This window comes from Equus quagga, chromosome 5, assembly GCF_021613505.1.
Source record: "Equus quagga isolate Etosha38 chromosome 5, UCLA_HA_Equagga_1.0, whole genome shotgun sequence".
Lineage (NCBI taxonomy): Eukaryota > Metazoa > Chordata > Mammalia > Perissodactyla > Equidae > Equus > Equus quagga.
This window is the reverse complement of record NC_060271.1, coordinates 64,027,237-64,046,207: the sequence shown is the minus strand read 5'-3', so window position 1 is coordinate 64,046,207 and position 18,971 is coordinate 64,027,237.

The window sequence follows — 18,971 nt, the reverse complement described above, 5'->3', positions numbered from 1 at the left end:
CTCCTTGGACTTCAGCTTTCTAGGCTTTAAGATGGGCCCCTGTCACCTGTTTACCTGTGTTTACCTTGGGGTAAAGTCCCAGTGAGGGAAGAGACATACGTGTAAGTCTTTTGTAGGTAAATTATCTGTCAGAAACTTGTGAGGCCCACACTGCTAACTATTAATGGTCAGAAGAATGAGCGAATGTTTTGGCACGTATCCTCCAGAGCTCATCAGCTTCCACGGCAGGAGCTGAGAACAGCAGGCATGAGAGTCTAAACTCACCCCACCCGCGTCTTACAGATGAGAAGACTGCAGCTGCAGAGGAGGGCAAGGGGCTGGCCCAAGGACCAGAGGCCAGGACTGCAGACGCCTGGGAGAGTAGTCACACCTGGTTAGTACTCTGCAACCACTTTGCTTAGACGTTTTTGAATAATATTCTTTTCTTATCACAAAGCAGCATCTTTTAGAAATTTTTGAAAATACACAGAAAAAATAGTCCATTACTCAACGCCCAACCAGAGATAATCCCATCAACTGTTTGGTAACTTTACTTAGTCTTTTTTCTACTCATGTGAACATACATTATTTTTTTTATTTTATAAAAATGTGATACTACTATAATATTTTGAAATTTTTTTCCTCTTTAACAAACAGTAAATATTTTTCCAAGTGAAATATCCTTTTACACTATTATTACATTATCATTAATGATTGCATGGAATCCCATTGAGTGGATTCCCGATTACTGGGCATTGAGGTTTTCCCCGGTTTTTCTCTATTATTACAATGAGCATTCTTGTACATATTTTTTCCACTTTCAAGGTTATTCTCTTTTTAAGGTTATTGATAATATTGACAAGTGCCCCCCAAAATGTTTAATTTTACAGACCTTCAACAAAACATGAGAGTACCCATTTCTTCAATTCTCTCTAACATGGATGGGGTTTTATCATTTTTTCATCCTTTCCAGTTTAATAGATACATACAGTATCTACTTTTAAATTTATATTTCTCTTCTTTTTGCTAAAATTGAACATTGTTCATGGGTTTATTGACTGTATATATTTCTTTTTTAAATAACCTTCCAAGTCCTACATTTCCTTTGCTCATTTTTCTATTGTAGTTTACTGTCTTTTCATTAATTATTTCTAAGAGCTTTTTGTATATTAAGAAATAATGCCAAAGCCAGACACAGACACTGCAAGAAAAGAAAATTACAGGCCAATATCCCTAATGAACAAAGATGCAAAAATCCTCAACAAATTACCAGCAAACAGAATTTAGGAGCACACTAAAAGGATCATATATATGTCAATTATATCTCAATAAGGCCAAGGGAATCACACATCATGATCAAGTGGGATTTATCTCTACAGTGCAAGGATGGTTCAAGATACACAAATCAATAAATATGATACACTACATCAACACAATGAAGGACAAAAATCATACAATCACCTCAACAGATGAAAAAAAATCATTTGACAAAATTCAACATCCATTCATGATAAAAACTTTCAACAGATTGGGAACAGAAAGAATGTACCTCAACATAATAAACACCATACATGACAAACCCATAGTTAACATCATAATCAATAGTGAAAAGATAAAAACTTTTCTTTAAGATCAGGAAAAAGGCAAGGATGCCCACTTCTATTCAACATAGTTCTGGGAATCCTAGCCAGAGCAATTAGGCAAGAAAAATAAACAAAAGGCATTCAAATCAGAAAGGAAGAAGTAAAGTTGTCTGTTTGCAGATGGTATGATCTTATATAAAGAAAATCCTAAAGACGCCACCAAAAAACTGTTAGAACTAATAATGTACTCACTAATGTACTGGGAGAGTACTGGTACTATCTGAAAAAGAAATTGAGGAAACAATCCCATTTACAATAGCATCGAAGAGAATATAATACTTAGGAACAAATTTAACCAAGAAAGTGAAAGATCAGTATGCCAAAACTATAGAACATTGATGAAAGAAAGTGAAGAAGACACAAATAAATGGAAAGATATCCTGTGTTCATGGATTGGAAGAATTAATATGGTTAAAATGTCCATACTACCCAAATCCATCTATAGATTCAATGCAATCTCTGTGAAAATTCCAATGGCATTTTTCACAAAAACAAACAAAAAATCCTAAAATTTGTATGGAAGCACAAAAGACCCCAAGTAGTCAAAGCAATCTTGAGAAAGAAGAACAAACCTGGAGGCATCACACTTCCTGATTTCAAACTATGCTACAAATCTATAGCAGTCAAAACAATATGGTAGTGGGATAAGAGCAGACACATAGACCAACAGAACATAATAGAGAGTACAGAAAAAAAGCCATACATATATGGTCAATTAACTTTTAACAAAGGAGCCAAGAATATACAATGGGGAAAGGATAGTCTCTTCAATAAATGGCATTGAGAAAACTGGACATCCACATGCAAAAAATGAAATTGGACCCTGATCTTACACCGTACACAAAAATAAATTCAAAATGTATTAAAGACTTAAACGTAAGACCTGAAACTGTAAAACTTCTAGAAGAAAATATTAGGAATAAGCTCCTCGACATTGGTCTCGGAAATGATATTTTTTGATGACACCAAAGCACAGGCAACCAAGGCAAAAATAAACAAGTGGGACTACACCAAACTAAACAGCTTTTGCACAGCAAGGAAACAATCAACAAAATGAAAAGGCAACTTCTGGAATGGGAGAAAATCTTTGCAAACCATATATCTGATAAGGGGTTAATATCCAAAATACATAAGGGAATCGTACAACTCAGTAACAAATAATAATAATCCAATTTAAAAATGGGGAAAGGAATTGAATAGACATTTCTCTAAAGAAGACACACAAATGGCCAAGGGGTATATGAAAAGGTGTTAACATCACTAATCATCAGGGAAATGCAAATCAAAACTGATGGCCTGGTGGTTAAAGTTCGGGGCTCTCACTGCTTTGGTGGCCTGGGTTCGGTTCCCCGTCATGGAACCGCATCACCCATCTGTCAGTTGTTATGCTGCAGCAGCAGCTCACGTAGAAGAACTAGAGGGACTTACAACCATGCACTGGGGCTTTGGGGAGGAAAAAAGAAAAAAAAAAATAATGAGATACCACCTCACACCTGTTGTTGATAATCACGGCTATTATCAAAAATACAAGAGACAAATATTGGCGAGGATATGGAGAAAACAGAATCCTTGTGCACTGTTGGTGGAAATGTAAATTGGTGCAGCCACTATGGAAAACAGTACGGAGATTCCTCAAAAACTTAAAAATAGAACTACCATATATTCCAGTAATCCCACTTCTGTATATACATCCAAAGGAAAGGAAATCAGAATCTCAGAAAGATATCTGTACTCCCACGTTCATTGCAGTATTATTCACAATAGCCAAGACATGGAAACAACCAAAGTGTCTGTCAATGGGTGAATAGATAAAGAAATTGTGATATATATATATAGAAGAAGGAAATCCTGCCATTTGCAACAACATGGATGAACTCAAAGGACATAACTAGATAAGTTAGGCCAAACACAGAAAGACAAATATTACATGATATCTGTTAAATGTAGAATCTCAAAAAGTCAAACGTAGAGGAACAGAAACAAGAAGTGGTGTTTTCCAGGGTCGGGGAGAGGTGGGGTAGGGGTAATGAGGCGATGTTAGTCATAGGTTCAAACTTTTAGTTATAAGATGAATAATTTCTAGAGAACTAATATGCAGTATGATAGGTATAGTTAATAATGGATTGTAGACTTGAAATTTGCTAAGGTAGTAGATCTTAAGTGTTCTCATCACACATACACACAAATGGTAACCACGGGAGGTGCTGTATATGTTAATTAGCTTATTGTGGTAATCATTATACAAGGTATACTTATATCAAAACACCACTTTGTACACCTTTAATATATACAATTTTTTATTTGTCAATCATACCTCAATAAAGCTGGAAAAAATCATTGTAAATTGATGTTTGATTAATTCTTTCAATGCTAATAAAATTCTCCCAATGTGGAAAAAAAAGAATATTAATCTTTTGTCACACATGTTGCAACTCGTTGGTGTTTTTTATATTGTCTTCATGGTGTTTCTCATGATTACGGGGTTGTCTGTAGTATTTCCTTTATCATTTCTGATTTATTTGTGTGGTTAAAAAAGTCTTTACATCATGAGGATAAAAATTTAGCTGTGTTTTCTTCTAAACTTCATCAAAGATTGTACTTATTACAATTTATTTTTTACGTAACTTAAAATTATTTTTGTTGTGGTTTGACTCAGAATCTAACTTCACTTTTCTTTTCCTGAACGTTTAGCCAACTGTTCCAACAATCTCATTTATCTCAGCGTTTCTCAACAGTGGCACTATTGATATTCGGGGCCAGATAATGCTTTGTTGTGGGGGCTGTCCTGCACATTGTGGGATGTTTAACAGTATTCCTGACTTCTATCAAATTCCAGTAGCCTTTCCCCAGTTGTGACAACCAAAAATGCCTTCAAACCTTGCCAAGTTCCCCTGGGAGACAAAATCACCCCCAGCTGAGAACCACTGATTTATTGTTTCCCCCAGTGATTTGAAATACCGTTTTCCAACATAGTAAATTCCTCTATCTCATATTCACTTGGGTTTATTTCAGGACTTTCTATTCAGTTCCAATAATTCAATGTCTGTTCTTGGACTATATGGAAAATAGTACCAAACTATTTTCATTATTGTAGTTTTGTGTTAACTTTTAATCAGTTCATGCTCTTGCTCTCCTAGTCTCCTTTTTTTAATCCTTCACAGAAGATACTTAACCTTGTTGATCAGTTAGGTGGGAAAGGAACAAAAGAGACCCAAGCAGAATCTGGGGCAAGGGAGGCCCCATCTTCATGTCAAAGAGTCCCACACTGGGCGGGGCAGGCAGGCACATGGCTGCCCGAGGCTGATACGAGAAAAGGCGCCTGATAGGACCTGGAAGCCACATCCCCAGGATCATCTGGTGAGACCCAAAGGGAAGGAGCTACAGAAAACAAAAACAGGAAGAGGAGGCAGTGTTTTGAGCTGCCGGTATTACTAAGTGGGGATGGGGAAGGATGGGGAAGGATGGGGAAACAGGACATTTGTGATTATTTACAGGGTATCTAGACCTCTGTTGTTCCAGAGGAACTGATTTCCACTCTCTAGCGAATTAGCCTTTTAAGCCCAGTGGATGAATCACATTCGCAGGGACATGACTCATGGTAAATTCCCCCAGGACAGGGAACTTAGGTCCCCTCACCTCTGGGAAGGAGGGGTTCACCTCTCCCAGAACTATTGGGGCTGCCTCCTCCCTGGAGCCCACAGCCCAGGGGTTCTAGAATTCTTAGACGGGCCTAGGCCATGATTCCCAAGTTGCCTCCCTCAATATCAGGGGCAACAGCTCAGATCAAAGTAGTGACTGGCATCCCAAGAGTACCGGTTAGGATGTTTTACAAACAGAAAACCCAACTCAAACTGGCTTAAACAATCAAAGAAATGTCTCGGCCCAGGTAACAGAAAAGTCCACCTGGAGGCTTCCTCCAGCAGCTCAGTGATGTTACAAGGACCCGTTTCTTTCCTTGGCTCTGCACTGTCTTCCTCATTGTTAGCAGCGTCCTTGGTAAAGGCTTGGGCCCCCTAGATGGATACCCAGGGCTGCATGCTTCCCTTTGGGTTATGGTGATAATCCTACAGCAGAAAATTCTTTGCCCCAGAATTCCCAGCAAAAGTCCTGAGATTCATTCTGATTAGACCATACGTGTTCACATGTTCATCCTGGAGGACTGAATTCACTTCGTCTCCACCAGAAATCTGGGTCTGCTGGGAAGGGGAAGAGGGAGGAGGGTATGGCTCCAGAGATACCCACAAGTGTCCACTGCATCGGGCTCCCTCAACCTGGAGCCTGGATCTTGAAATCTGGAGAGAAATATTTGTGTCATTGGAGTAACTTTGCCCGTTACATCTTAGATGTATTCATAACATCATTTGTCTTTATAACATCCTTACCATTTCTTCCCAAGCTCAGGATTCAAAAACTCCGTCAGCCCCAGTGTGAGGCTAAAGAAACGTAGGCCCAGGAAATGCACGTGACCTAAATCCGGAAACAGAATCCCAGTACCAGATAAAGCCAGGTTCTCACTGTCTGTTCTAGCCAGATCCTCAATAAAGGGCACACACAAGGGGCCACCCGGTGGCACAGCGGTTAAGTGCGCACATTCCACTTTGGCAGCCCGGGGTTCGCTGGTTTGGATCCCGGGTGCAGACATGGCAGCGCTTGGCAAACCATGCCGTGGTAGGCGTCCCACACAGAAAGTAGAGGAAGATAGGCAAGGACGTGAGCTCAGGGCCAGTCTTCCTCAGCAAAAAGAGAAGAGTTGGCAGCAGATGTTAGCTCAGGGCTAATCTTCCTCAGAAAAAAAAGAAAGGGCACACACAAGCACTAAGTGACAGGGGCCGTGTAACAGTGTCTTGGCTGAGAAACAATCTGCAACTATCATAGCAAAAAGTGCCCTAGGGATGGCTGGCCTGCCCTAGCCACTGCCCTCCCTAAGATGCTTGGCTCTTCCTCAGTGCCAGGAGGGCTTCTCAGGAGGAACCGAGCAAGGAAGCAAGCCCCAACGTGGTGTTAGCTCAGCGGCTTTGCAGAGGCAATGCCCGGAACAGCCTCTCTATCTTTCCAAAACATGTTTCTCATCTGCTTGTACCAGCAGTTTTGTGTCATCAAGTAAATCAGTGGCTCCTACACATGAACTCTGCTCTGTTTGACAGAAAGTTCTGCAAGGTTGGCGGGGGTTGGGGGGAGGAGGAGGGGACTCCCTCTTTCACACAGGGGGAGGGCAAACCAAGGCATAGCCTGTTTTGGCACCATGATTCCTCAAGTTTCCTCCCGCAGTCAGGGTAGACCAGGCTGCCATAGACCATGGGGTTTCACTGGGAATGCCAAAGTTGCATGCCAGGCATTCAATAAATGGCAGCATTATCGCGTTATCAATATGCTTATAATAATGCCTGCAAATCAGACTGTGCTTAGTCCAACACTCCACCTTGGTTCATGGATATGGGAGATATTACCAAGAGTACAAGATTCTAGCAATAAAATCCCAGAAATGGGTAACAGGCATCTCTACTATCTACAAAGCCAATAATAACCACCCTGTTCTTTATATTCCTTTTCCTTCTTTCATCTACTTATTTTTATTGGCTTTGAAGACCCCAAAAGCACAGGTCACAGGATTCGTGGTAAGGACTCTTTTCTCCAAACACATGTAGAAATCTCAATGGGTTGTCTCTATGGTATCCAGATTTTCTGCTGGCTGCAGATTTTTCTCAAGGAGCTATTGCCAAAGCGTACAGCCAAAGTTGTTTGAATGCTCCTTAAATAATTTTCCTAGCACTCACTCACTTTAAGAAGAGCAGTCCAATTGGCAGTTGGCAATCTCATTTATCTCTGATTTGGAAATGCTCCTGCTTTCCCTGTTGAATGTTTTCTTTCTGTACGGGCACCAGATAAACTGCCCCCCTTTGCTTTAACTTTCTCCAGTACTGTAATGACACATTCCTTATGTGTGAGGGTGACCACGGATTGTTTCCTAACTTCCAGAATGCCTAGTCTTCTCATCTGTAAGATATAACTTCCTGATTGAGTTATTGTGACTATTAAATGAGTTAAAGAAAAGTGAGTGCTAAATTAATGTGAACTATGACTAATTTGGCAGTCTAATTATTGATTTCCTTTTGACCAAATCCATCTAAAAATTATGACACAGGAAATTTAAATTCTATATAATTTCATAATTAGAAATTAAAGGGGCTGGCCTGGTGGTGTAGTGGTTAAGTTCACACACTCCACTTCAGTGTCCTGGGGTTTGCAGGTTTGGATCCTGGGCGCAGACCTAGCACCACTATTCAAGCCATGCTGTGGTGGCATCTCACAGAAAATAGAGGAAGACTGGCACAGATGTTAGCTCAGCGACAATCTTCCTCAAGCAAAAAGAGGAAGATTGACAACAGACGTTAGCCCAGGACCAATTTTCCTCACACACAAAAAAACCCAAAAAACAAAAAAAAGAAATGAAATATGTAGTTACTGCAAAGACTAGAACAGAACATGGAAAAAAGAAAATAGTAGAACCACAGTCATGGGTAGGTGAATTTATAATATACTGCTTGTATAACATGGAAAAAGTCAACTCAAAATAGTCATATTGTGTGGATTTAAAATTTTTAAATGGGGGCTGGCCCCGTGGCCGAGTGGCTAAGTTCGAGCGCTCCACTGTGGCAGCTCAGGGTTTTGCCTGTTGGGATCCTGGGTGCGAACACGGCACCACTCATCAGGTCACATTGAGGTGGCGTCCCACATGCCACAACTAGAAGGACCTGCAACTAAGATAGACAACTATGTACGGGGGCGGGAGTGGGGGGTTGGGGAGATAAAGCAGAAAAAAAAAAAGATTGGCAACAGTTGTTAGCTCAGGTGCCAATCTTTAAATTTTTGGAATGCATTAAATATACATATTTTGCAATATCCATGAAGGATAAAAAATATCTTCCCTTCAGCTCTGCCTTAGCTCTAACTCTGGTTATCTACTGTTACATAACAAACTATCCCGAACTCAGCAGCTCAAAACAAGTACTTTATTTTGGTCAGTCTGGAGGATCAGGGATTTGGAAGGGCTCAAGCCTGACTGCTCTTGTCTGCTCCTCATGGCATCAGTTGAGATGTCTCAACTGAGGTTGGGGACTTGACTTCCAATATGGCTCATTCACGCGGCTGGCGAGTTGGTGCTGGCTGTTGGCCAGTGGGCCTTGGTTCCACTCTTTCAACCTGCTTGGGCTACCTCACAACACAGCAATCTCAAGGTGGTCAGACTTCCTACATGGCACCTACCTTTCCCCAGACCAAGTGTTCTAAAAGACAGGAGGTGGAAGCTGCCAGCCTCTTAAGGCCTGGGCCTGGAAATTGGCAGTCACTTCTGCCAAACACTATGGCTCAAAGCAGAGAAAGACTACCTAGATTTAAGGAGAGGGGACAGAGACCCCACCTCTATGGAAAAGGGTGAAAGAATCTGTAGCCATTTTTAAACTGCCACAGTTATCCTTTTCTTATGTCAGTTCTGCATGCTGGTGCGACAGACAAGCCATTACCAACACACTTGCTTATATTCTTCTTCTTTTATGTCAGCCTCTCTTATTCCTTCCTAAATCCTGGTCCTTTGCCCAGCTGTCCTCTCTTATACCTGAGGATACTCATCTCCAGTTACAGACTCTGAAGCTCCACTATATTGTAATGACTTATGTTAATCAAGAGCTTTGGCATCTGGTAGACTCGGGTTAGAATCAACTCTATCAATTATTTACTGTGACCCTGGACAAATTACTTAATATCAGACACGCAATTTCCTCACCTGAAATAAGAAGACTACCTGAAAGGATTGTTGGGAGGATTAGGAAATAATATATTTGGCAAAATTTTTACAGTCTGACAATATCAAGAGTTTGCAAAGGCGTAGAACTAGAACTCATGTACCGCTAATGAGAGTACAAACTGGTTCAATTTTGGAGATCAGTTTGGTAATACCTGATAAGATTAAAGATGAACATATACTACATGGCAGCAATTCTACTCCTCCACTTAAACCCTAAAGGAACTTTTGCACAGGTGCCCAAAGAAACTCATATAAGAACTCTAAGTAGCACTGTTTTTAATTGCCAAAAATGGGAAACCACCTAAATGTTGGCAAGGAAAACAGATGACAAACTGGGTGTGGTCATGAATGAGCCAGGAGGAATGGACGAATTCCTTCTAACATGGAGGAATCTCAAACTACGATGCCAAACAAAAAAACGTAATTTTAGAAGAATGCATATAGTCTGAGATCATGTACATACAGCTTGACTACACGCAAAACAACGTTATGCAGCCTTCAGGGACACATACACGTGTAGCAAAAAATAAAAAGAAATAATAAACACTAAATTCAGTCAGTAGTCAGTAGTCCTGAATGGAAGAAGGGGAAAACAATCCAGGCCCTGGAAGCTTAAACTGTATGGTGGGTACAAGAGTGTTCATTATTTTATTCTTTATATAACCTTTTCTATCCGAAATATTTCACATCAAATTTTAAAAGTTTTAAAGACCTACTTTATATTAAATATGTAGCACAATGCTGGGGATGTGGCAAAGGCCCAATACACTGTAGCAACTGCTGTCATATTTACTCAGACAGTCCACCGTTTGCTATTTACCCAACTTTGGGTATCTCTCCTTCATTCCATCCTTAAGACAGAGAAAGGTGTTTCCTTTTTTACAGAAGCTCAAATGAGTTTGTGACTGAAGTCATGAGAAGCACTCTGCATCAGGTTGCCTGGATATGGACCGGCTGAGTCAGATAGAATTTTGAGAACAATCAACTTGTTTTTTTTGAGGAGGAAAAGTCAAATTTACAAATATGCTGCATGGTCAAACACTAACATTGGGCAGATTTTTTAAAATACTGATTTGAAAGCAAGACATGCCAATATACCTAGTTGAGTTCCTTCATTCCTGTCCAATGGGATGCAAGAGAGGGCACTAATTTACCCCATGTGACCAGTTTCAGAGTTCTCAACCCTGGAAGCATATTGGAATCCTCAAGAGAGCTTTTAAAAATCCTGATGCCCAGGTCACACCCATACCAATTAAATCCCAATGCCACTGGATGGAACCCAGGCCTCAGCTCTCCAGGTGAGTCCAATGTGCAGCCAAGGCTGAGAACCACTGGCCTATGTGGTCCTCTCAGGAGAATGACACCACACCACCTGTGAATTCCCCTCACCTTTTCATATGTAAAACACTGATTAATTCCTTCTAAAGCTTTTACTATTCAAGTCAATCACGGCTTCAACTGCAGTAATACGGCTGCTTAGGCTTGGGACTGTGACAGAGCACCAGCTGCCTACACCAGCACCTGCTCTACCACAGTCCTTAGTAAAACAACTCCAGCTTGTAGCTGGGTAGGTGGCCACCCAGCTGAAAACCACATTTCCCAGGGCAAGGGCTGAGGGAGAGGGAAAGCTCTCCTTTACCGAAGAATGCCAACTAATATACAAGAAATGAGAAAAACAGAAAATCACCATTTTACAACCACCTTGGTAAAAACTGAATCAGGCAAGATTCAACAGTGAACACTGAAGCCCTGGGGTGAAAGACAGAGGGGGCACAGGACAGTCACACAGTTTCAAAGTTTCACCCCACAGATAAGGTATCCATTCCAAAGACACTTTTAAAATGGAGAAATTGGCAGACACCCCTGCGTTGGTTGTTAAGCTATCATTGCTCAGCTTCAAACCCCACACCCCATACTTTGAGGTGACGCTAGGGCTGGCACTCTTCCAACCACCCGTTCGCCGGCTGCTTCCCTGTTGTGGTCTGCCAACAGGGGGAGCTATGAGGAGACTGCAGGGAAAAGGAAGCTGCTTCCTGCTCCTGTGAAGGTCGCCCTCACATCAGCTGAGTCCTGCTGGCGGTTTTTCAGTCCTCACAGAATCAGCCTCTCCACACATACCTCTGAAAGTCACTAGCAGCCAGCATGCCCCCCTCAGTGGTTTGGGTCCTCAGCAGATGGGCCTCTTCCAAGCTGAGACACCAGCACCAGCCAAGTAATGACCCTGCCTCAGAGGCCTGAGATTCAGCTTCACAGGTTCTCTTCTCCAAGCTTCTAAAGTTTTAACCATTCCACCCTCTTGTCTTTGTTGTCCCAGCCTCTGTAGTTGCTACCTCCCTGATACTTTTGTGTTTGCTTTTTGCCATTTCTGTTATTGGTTAACAATTTACGCCTAGTTAACAACTCTTTTATTACATTCTCTGTTAAAACACCTATGATTTCTGTCTTCTGACTGGATTCTGATGCAGAAATTGGTACCAAGAGTGAGGTTTATATCCCACCCTCTGGAATGCACATTTTTCTTAATAAGGCATCTAAACTACTTGCACAGGGGAGGTAATCGCCTGCCTTTAAGATCTCTGATTCCGATGGAAACTTTGAATCTATAGGCTTTTTCTATGCTGGACAGTGATTCCGGGTAGAACACAACAGAGCTACTCTAAGAAAAACCAAAGATTCTAAACAGAAGTGTCACATCGACTTTATACTCGCAAGCGGACAGTATTTCCAAAAAGCTGGCAAGGCCAACCCCATTTAGGCTAATGGAGAGCTTGCCAGAAGCCAAGAGCTAGATAAAAGAAAATTACCTCCTTTCAAAATCAATAGGGTACACAAGGCCCATCATATGACTGTGCAACTAATGGGCAATATTGAATAACATTCCCAGAACCTAGCCTCCCCAAATTTTTTAATTGAAATTAAATTTAATAAAAGCCCCTAGAAAAAGACAACACATCAATAGGAACTTGGTTCTTATAGGCTGAAGTTTGATCTCTAATGGTCTTTGTACACAGCGTAGGTTCTCCCTAGGATTTCTAAAGGTCCATCATCCTTTGTGCTAAACTGAAAAGTACTATTTCACTTTAGGAACTAAACTCACAACTCAGCTGCCAACTATTATTTTGCAAAGCAGGACACAGTTAGTTGAAAATTATATTTTTCCAATTAGCACAGTGGGAAACACTGCTGAGGCATTCAGCCCAAGCCTGCAATTAGAGAACATTTGCTTGCTTCTAGAAATAGAATGAATGGGAAGTAGAAACCTGCTATCTAGGTCTTTAGAAATAATACTCTGGGAGGGGAGACCTTGCTGTAATTTCAGCAGTCCCCAGAAAATAACCATCTTGCTCCTTTAATAAGTAGCATTCTGCACTGCACCACAGTATGTTCGGATAAGATGAAGAAATCCAGCATCATCTCTGAATATCACCAAAGGGGTTTACACAAGAGCCCGAACATTAGAAAGGCAAGGACTACTGCCAATGAGCAACTCTAGTGTTTTATTTTAGTAGTTATTTTACAAATCTATTAATAAAATCTCAAAAGTCTCCATCTGTCACAAAAGCAACAGTTTGGTATAAGCACCTCGGCAATCTCCTGCTGCCTGACCGTTCCCAGCTCTTCAAATCTCTCCCTGCGTCTCTGGTGAAACAATGGACAGTTAAAGAATTTAGAGGCACAGATAAAGGCAGAGAACTGTTAAAGAGAAACAACTTTCACATCACGGGGTATGAGTTCAGTAACCTTATTGAAATTTGGAGCACTAAATAAGATTCTGGTGTGAGCCAAGAGAAACCACCGGCAACTGACATTTGCAAATCCATGTGCACTGCCCAGTGAAGAAAGGGTTTTAATAGACCAGGCATCTCCGTACCACTAGATTTTATAAGGACCACCACAACCGAGCTTTTAATCAGCAGGAGCCTTAACCTTGTCACCTTTGGTCTCTAAGCAGCTTTATGTTGCCTGAAGGTGAAAGAGTGAGATAGAGTGAGAACAAATCCTTTTATTTCCTGCCAATCAGGAAATGCAATGTTGAAAGCACTGGCTTAGCCTAAAGCTTAGCCTGGCTTGTAAAGGTTTGGCAACTTGTAAGTAAACACCTGCATGATTGTGTAACATTTATCTCGTTCTCAGCTACATAGTAGGTTAACCAAGTGACTCAATATTGACCTGTTTATTCTGTGAAGGACACCTTTTAACTTCTAGATGCCAAGGGGGCTTTACCAAGGAATAAACAGCTTCAATTCTCAAAAAGATAGATTCTGCCAAGTGTGTGTGTGCATGCATGTGTGCGCATATGTACACACATGCACAGGCAAAAAGCCTGAGAAGATATGCAAGCTATTGACAGTAACCACAGGTTGCTGCCATGCAAGCTATTGACAGTGACTTTGGGCAGTGGGACTGAGAAAGGGGAAAGCAAGCAAGGCTCTTTCACTCTACCTTCTATGCTTAATTGTTCAAAAAATTTTCAATTTAAACCTTCCAATAAATTTTTCACTTTAAAAAAAATACTGAAATATCAACTAGTCAAGAATTCCTAGGTAAAGACAGATGGAAACATTTACCTTCACTCCCTCTGAAACACCACCAAAATGGCAGGCAGTAAGGGACTATTGTAGAGACATAGTCAACAGGCGAGTTGACACCACCACGAAATCGTGGAAGCGAGACAGCAAGTGGGAATAGATGCGGCAGACTCGAGAAGGAAGAAGCTACAACGGCCACTGACAGGGTCAGAAATTGGAGAACAAGGGACCTCTCAAGACTATGACGGAGGGGTTAGAGCCAGGAAGCCCAAAAGTCTGAGAAGGAGTTAGGGTCCATTGCGGTAACGTTTAAACACAGAAACAAAACACAATCTTTGTGACATATCGCCAAGTATTTGACAGGTGAGATGATACATTTGAGATCTGCTTTAAAATACTCCAGTGAAAAGTTTTTAGTGTGTGAGGAAGGAGAGAGGCAACGACAGCACAAGGTTGATTGTTCTTAGAGCTGGATTATGAGTACATAGTACACAGGATTCATTCTATCCTTCTCTTGTCGTGTATATTCCAAAATCTCCATAATTAAACATTTTTTTTAAGCCACAGCAGTTAAGCCCCCAGATCCTTTGCCCCATGCTATACTCAGATGCCTGTCTTCCATGTGGTATTAGACTGCAAGTTTATTTTATAAAGGGCACAAGAGAGGGTCCAGGGTTCAGGAAACTGGTCAGAGTTGAGAGCAAGTAAGATACAGGCAGCTCTCACTTTGCACAGTAGGTGTGGGTCCACAAAAAAGACCCTGCCAGCTGAAACCATGCAAACTGATCTAATAATCAACAGGACAGATGATGGTTGTCCTGTGAATTTTAAGAATTTTTGTCAAAACATTAAAACTGACAGTTATAAATGTATACAAAAATGAAAAAAATAGTAAAACTATTTTAGTACATGTAATTTAAAACATGAGAAATATTGGGATTAAAGTGTTTTTGGATCAGCTTTCAACTTTGTACCTTTCTTTCACTGTTGTGAAATACCTCCGAGAAGTCCCTTAATGTGACGTTTCGGCCAGGGTCACTTCCTCTGGGACAACCGCATCGTTTTCATCATAATCCCCTTCCTAATTTACGCTGAAGGTGCGCCTTCACTAAGTTCTTCTGGCTGCCTATCTAGAATCTCTCAAACAGCAGCAGCGTCAACCTTCCCACGGTCAAGTTCAACTCAATTTATGTTTACTTCGAATCCTGCCAAGTTATCTGCAGTGCAGTAAGATTCTGCCACACTGCATGTTACTGCTACGTTCTGCCACGATGCTTTTGATTTCTTTCAAACCTCAGCTAAAGAAATTGCAAAATCTTCAGTTGTGGAGCCTGTCCAAAAATTCTGTTAAAAGTTGAAATAACCTCTTGGTTCGTTGGCTAGATCAATGAAAGTTGTGTTTGATGGTAAACAGCAAGTCTTCACACTTTCATTCAAGCCCCCAAGAGAATCTGGAGCATCATCTTACAGTAGAGCTAAAAGCCCACAGTCTCTCCCTACGGCTGGCAGATAAGAAGGCAACACCACCAAAAGCTTTGTCATCCATAAGTGAACTGAGTAGTAAGTGCCCAGCAACCAATCACCCAGACTTTGAAAGAAGTGACCTGATAGGTCATTGATCATGACACACATTTGTTCTTTTGTAAATGTGATCTGTGGACTGAAGAGCTAGCATTAAAGTTCGTACTTTATGCAATTACTCACAGTTAATGTACACAGCAACTGAAATTTGAACTGTGTTGTTGGGGAACTGGTGTTATTTACCTAAATGGTGGTAATAAATGTGTGCATACTGGAGCCATACAAAACGAGGACTGTCTGTACTGAAAACAAAGAGATTAAATACATAGTGACCTCTTCCTCCACTGTGCCCCAGAACTTTGAGCAGTCAAGCTTCTACCTTCTGGATTCTTCTCTGGGATTCCTCTAAGGAAATAGTCTTAACCAGATCACCCTAGATCAGGGTTTCTCAACCTCAGCACTTTTGACATTTTAGACCAAGTAATTCTTTGTTGTAGGGGGCTGCCCCTGTGTGCTGGAGGATGTTTACAGCAACATCTCCGACCAGTAGCATCTCCCAACTGTGACCATAAATGTCTCTAAATATTGCCACACATATCCCGGGAGGCAGCAGCAAGAAAAATCACCCCTGGTTGAGAACCACTGCCCAAGATAAAGGCCCCAGAAGCCCACAAGTGCCACTCACACACTGAGCTTCCTACCAGCATTTTAGTGCTCCACTCTTAAATATGAGCAGATGACCAAAGATCACCAGGCAGCTAAGGAAAGCTTGGCATGAGAGAAACTAGAATAAAAAGCCAGGGTAAAAAAATAGGAAGAAAAAGGTTTTGATAGATTAAAATTATCATTAATATTCTCAAAGAATAGACATTGATTGCATCCCTGAAATAGGATGCTATTTTTTTTTTAAAGATTGGCACCTGAGCTAACAACTGTTGCCAATCTTTTTTTTTTTTCCTCTGCTTTTTTCTCCCCAAATCCCTCCAGCACATAGTTACGTATTTTTAGTTGTGGGTCCTTCTAGTTGTGGCATGTGGGATGCCGCCTCAGTGTGGCCTGACAAGTGATGCCATGTCTGCGCCCAGGATCCGAACCAGCAAAACCCTGGGCCGCCAAAGTGCAGCAGGCAAACTTAACCACTCAGCCATGGGGCCGGCCCCCAGAATGCTATTTTTTTTCAGCTTTGGAAATTAAAAATGAGCAGAGGGCCTGGCCCCATAGCAGAGTGGCTAAAGTTCCACATGCTCTGCCTTGGCAGCCCAAAAGCAGCCCTGGTTGGCAGATTCAGATCCCAGGCATGGATCTATTCTACTCACCAGCCACGCTGTGGCAGTGTCCCACAAATGAAAAAATGGAGGAAGATTGGCACAGATGTTACCTCAGAGCAAATCTTCCTCAGGAAAAAAAAAAAGAGCAGAAATCTTAATAGCAGGATTTGACAATAGAGTTGAGGACACCTCTCAAAAAAAGGCCAAGGTCAGAGAAACAGATAACTGTATTGAGCAAAACAATGGGAAATTGGAGTACTAGTTCAGTAGCTTAGAAAGCTCAAAAGAAAAGAAAGAAAAAAGGTGTGGAGGCTATCAAAGTAACTCAGGAAGTTCCTAGAACTAAACGATGTGAATTTCTAGACTTCAAAGGAGTGAATTACTCAGTCCATTTAAAAATAAGCCAACTCTTTACTGCCAAGTTTCCAACACTAAAAACTAAATATCCAACAAGCACCCAGAAAGATGGGTCACACACATGAGGGATCAGTCATCAGAAAGGCTTCAGACTTCCATAGCAGCACTGAAAGCTATGCTTTTGTATTTAAGGGAAATTATTTCGAACCTAGAGTCTATGCTCAAATCATCAAATATGAAGACAGAATAAAAACACATTCAGATGCGCAAGGTCTCAAAAAAAATCCTCCCCGACTCTTTCTCCGGAAGCTGCTAGGTGTTCTCTATAAAAACAAGGCAACCACCAAGAAAAACGAAATCAAGGGTTACAGGAAATAGGAAATCCAACAAAGGAGGTAAAAGAAATGCCCAGAATGAGAGAGGGAAAGTTTAGGCAGCAGAAGTGAAACCGTCTGCAAGAGAGCAGATCGGAAGCTGGGAGGGGGCTTCCCTAACGAATGAATGACACTCCTGTTGCTTCTGATAGTCCTCAGAGGAAATGAGACAACTGACAGCTTCGGCATGGATTACTGAAAAGAAACTAAAAAAAAAGACAACTTACTTCAGGGAAAACAAAGTTTTACAGTCATGCGCTGCGTAACGTTTCAGTCGACAGACTGCATATACAACAGCGGTCCCAGACTATAACGGAGCCGAAAAATTCCTCTCGCCTAGTGACATCGTAGCCGTAGGAATGTGGTGGTGCAATGCATTACTCACGTGTTTGTGGTGATGCTGGTGTAAACAAACCTACCGCACTGCGTCACATAAAAGTACAGCACATACAATAGTTATGTACACTATATAATACTTGGTAATGATAATGACTGTTATTAGCTTATGTATTTACTATACTATACTTTTTTATCATTATTTAAGAGTGTACTCTTTCTACTTATTAAAAAGTTTCCTTGGGACCAGCCCAGTGGCACAGCGGTTAAGTTCGCACATTCTGCTTTGGCAGCCCAGGGTTTGCAGGTTCGGATCCCGGGTGCAGACATGGCACCACTTGGCAAGCCATGCTGTGGCAGGCATCCCTCATATAAAGTAGAGGAAGATAGGCACAGACGTGATCTCAGGGCCAGTCTTCCTCAGCAAAAAGAGGAGGACTGGCAGCACATGTTAGCTCAGAGCCAATCTTCCTCAAAAAATAAATAAATGAAATTAAAATAAAACAGAATAAAAGTTTCCTGTAAAACAGTATGCCATGTTACGCCAGCAGCAGCCTCATACATCTCGTGTTTACTGCATCTCTTGATTACATCGTGTCTCATGCTTCATTTAATTTCATGTTGTTTTGTTCACTATGGCTCCTAAGTGTACAAAATCCACTGCTAATGTTGCCAGTAAGAGGTCACACTGGATGATTGACCTGGAAACAAAACTAAACCTAAGGATTATGAAGGTGGAAAATCAGTGATGGTTATTGCTTACCAGTCAGGCATGTCCCATTCCGCCATACCTACAATCTTGAAGAACAAGAACAAAGCGTTGGAAGCTGTTAAAGAATCTGCTTTGTTGAAGGCAACAAGACTAACGAAAATTCGAGAAGGGCCATCACACATGGAGAAACTGCTAATGATCCGTATTGAAGACCAGACACAGAAGCATATTCCTCTCAGCGCCATGACGATCACGGCCAAAGCAAAGATTGTTTGCAGTGTTGAAAGAAAAGGCTGGACTTGACTAGGATGTTGAATTTCTTCTTAGCTCTGAGTAGCCTGATTCTTGAATTGTTTATTGCTCATTACATCATGTGAAAGTTGAGTGGTGAAGTCTGCGAGTGCCGATGTGAAGGCAGCTGAAGCATTTTTGGAAACTCTACATAATGTGC